Source organism: Styela clava, chromosome 10 (genome assembly GCF_964204865.1).
Source record: "Styela clava chromosome 10, kaStyClav1.hap1.2, whole genome shotgun sequence".
In the NCBI taxonomy this organism is placed as follows: domain Eukaryota; kingdom Metazoa; phylum Chordata; class Ascidiacea; order Stolidobranchia; family Styelidae; genus Styela; species Styela clava.
In genome coordinates this window covers 17,254,825-17,259,239 of record NC_135259.1, presented here as the reverse complement: position 1 = coordinate 17,259,239, position 4,415 = coordinate 17,254,825, and the positions used below count along the sequence as shown (strand labels likewise).

At 33.5% G+C, this 4,415-nt stretch overlaps 1 long non-coding RNA gene across 1 annotated transcript; it reads left to right on the top strand.

The window, feature by feature from the left end:
• The first annotated feature begins 245 nt into the window (after window positions 1-245).
• Window positions 246-4,146, top strand: LOC120337788 (uncharacterized). The gene is made up of 2 exons (XR_005569011.2): window positions 246-427; window positions 3,371-4,146. It is a non-coding gene; the product is annotated as an uncharacterized LOC120337788 (long non-coding RNA).
• Window positions 4,147-4,415: the final 269 nt, after the last annotated feature.

Sequence of the window (4,415 nt, the reverse complement as noted above, 5' to 3'; positions counted from 1 at the left end):
GATACTTTATGTTGTGTTGCCAAATAGAATTTAAAATACTATTTGCATTTCTGTTTTTGACTTTTTTTCGACAAATATATTCACTGGCTATCGGTAAAACAAAAGTAGAAAAGGAATAAAAAAAATTAAATATAAATCGCATTGGTAGTGCCATTAAGAACAGTGGGGAGGATTTATATCTTACATCGATATATCATGATGAGTTTGTTTAATACTTTTTTTCCACTTTTCTTCAGTTACGAATACTTAAATTGATAAGAAATGAGGTCACCAATATTTTTCTTTACGCTCCTGCTTCTTGCAAGTCATTCAATCTCTGCTACCGAGAGAGGAAGGCTCGAATACTTCAATAAAATCATCTGCAGCCATTGTTGGGTTCGTTTGTACAGATTTTGCAATGTTGGAGTCCGGCTTTCAAAACGAAGTGGTAAGTAGAAAAGTTTGCTCTTGAACAATTGATTTCGTAAAATGTGTTTTACATTTTATTGCATAAAAATAATACAATTTATTTCCGCCAAATAGGAAGTAATTTAGGTATTCCCGTGGTGTCTGTACCAAATTAGGGTTAGGCCATAATTTTATTCCGATTTTCCTTATTTTAGTTCTATTACGAGTTCGGGGACTGTCTGTGTTAGCCAAGTGAATATACCCCTGCCCATAGGTTTCAGTCCCTTTACACAATTTGATGTGAATAAAGTAGGAGAACAAAATTAGTTACCTCCTTATTAGTACACATACTTCTGAAGGGCCGTATTTTATGCTATATCATATCTAACTTAACGTTTCCCAACCGAGGATTCTATTGTTTTTGAGGAGGGAAATATGGTAATATTACTTAGTATTAGGTGTAGTTTTACTAATAATATTTAGCTATTCAGTATTATTGTAATACATATTTTGCGAACATTATAAACAATCTCAACGATGCAAGAACCAGTGTGAATCTTAAACTAGCTGAAGAACCTGTAAATAGTGAACAAATAATAATTTTGATTCATAGCGAGGGAGGGAGAAAAGTTCCGAAATAAGGGGAAATAAGTTCCAAAAGGGAGGATTTTTCGAAAAAAAAGATTGGGAACCACTGGTCTAACACTTCAGACAAAACAAGATGTAACTCAATCGAACAGCATTTTGCTGATGATCTGTAATACGTGAACGCTCCCAAATACACCTATTATTTCGTGGAAAGACAGTATATTACTTTTATTTGTCACTTCGATGATTTGTAATTTTTTGTTCTAATCTATCACCAAACACTGAAGTACAGAATGACCTTAAAAAGGTCGGCCTTCATAATTTTCCTAATTACTACTACGAAAATCGAGTTATTTATTCAATTTTGTCCACACTTGAACTTCTGTCTGTGTATAATTGTAACCTATATATTAGTTATATGAGATGTGACACCAATGTTTTCTGGAGTTCATTATATTAGCCATACATGCTCCAACCTTTCCCCCTGTCTATATATTCGGTTTGCGTAATCATATATTAATAATGTAACAAGGATTACTTTTCAAGCCCATGTTTTTATTAACAGCTTGACTTCTTTATGTAAAACACCGTATCGTAACATGCAAATCCCATTTGATATAACTGAATAATATTCGATATTGAATTTAATTGATAATATTTAATTATAACTATCCTATGCCTAAGTGTTTTGGATATTTTTTTATAGTATTTGATCAAATAATATTTTGTTATAAAATTATAAAATTCCTCCTTTTGTCTAACTAATTAACAACGGGTTCTCTCTTTACAGAAAAGTTCCCCCTCTTTACATAACTTTCGAAACGCCGAATATAAAGTTAGTCGTTAGCTGCGATACATGTTTGCTGCGGTCGTCTAACGTCCAAAACAAAAACCATGAACGAGTGCGGGCGAACTCCTGAACTCCACCACTGGTAACTGGGTGAAGCCGCGGGCCGCACTTTTATTTAATATAGACTCACTTGTAATTACCGGTACAAAAATTGTTTATTTTTGCTAGTTATCTTACGGCATTATTAGGGTTTCTTGCAGAAATAGTGAGTTGAACGGAAACTTCTGAAGAAACGGCTCTTTATGATTTTATTGCCACACAAACTTTATTCCAATTTAGTGAGAAACACGTTTTTGTAATATATATCGTGTATTTTGCAACAGAATTTTGCTTGCCAGTTTTGCTAATATACTGGTACTGGTACTGGTACAAGTACTGGTATAGGCTATGTGGCGCAGAAGGATTAGAATTGCTCGCACGCACTAGATTACCTAAACTAAATAATCGTTCCGCGGGCACACCATTCAAAATTGTTTTTTCTCTGCGGGGCGCACAAATATTTCTTGCGGGCCGCATTTGACCCACTGGCCGCAGTTTGCACATCCCTGATTTAGACAATTACATTACGGGATAGAAATACAGTTTTTTGGGTTTTTGACTTCATCATGTTGAATATTGCATAACGATTGATATCGGAATAATCACATTTCCAAATTAATTAAAATTCTACAAATTTGAAACAAATTTAATCCGCCGAAACAAAGAATTTGATACCAGCCAATATGTGATGTGTGTGACCTGATCCAGCCGCGTTCTAATAAATAATGCAAATCGATTCTCTAAATTTAGTAATTTGGAATGGAGAAATGAGATTTGGTTAATTCCGTGACGATTTGATCAATTCGTCGAACGAATTACAATTTGTTTCGTCAATTTGTTAAAGGTCTGATAACAACAAATGCAATTAAGTCAACATTTAACGTTTTTGTCTACGTGTTGGTCCGTAATTGTGAGTTTTTTGAGACTTTCGTTTGATTGGCATTTAATGGTCATGGTAATGTAAAGCCAAGGCTTTCGACTAATTAGAATTTAAATGTCATGGCAATGTCAAGCCATAATATGGCTATAAAGAAAGTCCAATAAAAAGTAACAACCAATGTAATGAAGGAGTGTTTGCAAGTTCAAGTGTTTTTCGTCACGAGTCGTTCGGCTGGGTCGTAACACTGGCGCAAAATGACGGCTTCCGAGCCATAAAAGTATAAACCTCTGTTTGCTGTCAAAATGCCTTCAACAGTTTTATTTTTGTTGCGATACCTTGTATTCTAGCTCCAACATACATTTAAATGGACATTCGGATATAATGTTCTAATATAAGCACAGCCATAAAGATAAGATATATTTTTTTGCAGTTGATTACTTGCTAAAGGTGGTGCGTTTAACACTCCTAATAAGCGCATATTGCAACCGAGATTTCAAGCTTGAGCCAAATCTTCAACCTCGAAACCATAGTCACCAAAGAAATGTGTCAAGCAAATCTATAAAAACACGATTTTTATTTTATCAGTGTTAAAAATTATTTTAATTGTGAATTCAATTTGATTACAGTAATCGCAGAAAGTCAAGCTATAGTGCCACAGATTCTTCAGGTGCAAAGGTCAATGATCAGTCAAGCGGAATCAATGACGTCATTGGAAAACCGACCACGCCCTCTGTTGGAGAGAAGACAAGGAAACGTTAGACATGTCAGAATAAGAATCAAGAACTGTAACTTTTGTAGAGATCGGTGTTATAGATAGTGATTATAACATGGCCGCATGTAATTATCAATTGAATAATTCGTTTAAATTGAGTTTTTTTTTTTTTTAATTTAATCAAACGTAGATTATTTGTTTGTTCTTGTTTAAATGGTTAGATTACTTTGATCAATGCTACTTTTATGATATTTCTATGATTGCAAATTAAAAAAATTACACTTTTACCACCTCTCTGGTTTAATGTGATGCTGAGTTTGGCTTAGCGTGCCCCAGATTTACCAATAATCGTTCTTTGAAAAAAGCTTTGAAGTGAACAGTATCATAGTTTTAAAATCTTGAAAAAAATTTCAAATTTCAAAATTCAACTAAACATTGTCTCAAACTGTTTTGTTTGTCCTTTTTGGATATTTGCTAGAACTCCTTTATTTATTTTAATTTTATGATATATTATTTATTCTACTATCGCAAATGATAAAAATTGCACTCTTATTACTGCTCTGATTCAACGTTATGTTCAGATTTGTTTGGCTTGCCCTAGTTATGACAATAAACTTTCTTTGAATTGAATTGAACAGTAGGACAGTTTCATTATTCATAGTTCTAGTAATAATAAACATATATGCCATATGTCTTTGTTGGATTGGAGTCTTGAATTGGATGGTTCGGAGATAGGCAGTTGCGGAACGTATTAGTTGTAGCCTACCTTTGGGAATTTAGACCAAAAGTTCTGATATAGGTTTTTAATAGAGACATACAATCAAGATATTGCGCGATTAATGTAGATTCGTTTTATTTTATTTTTCAATAAACTATCTGTCATACACGAATCGGTCTGCAGTAGCCACTTGTTAGCCAAAGTAATAACTATCATAAAAATACCGAGTATGATTCTGAAT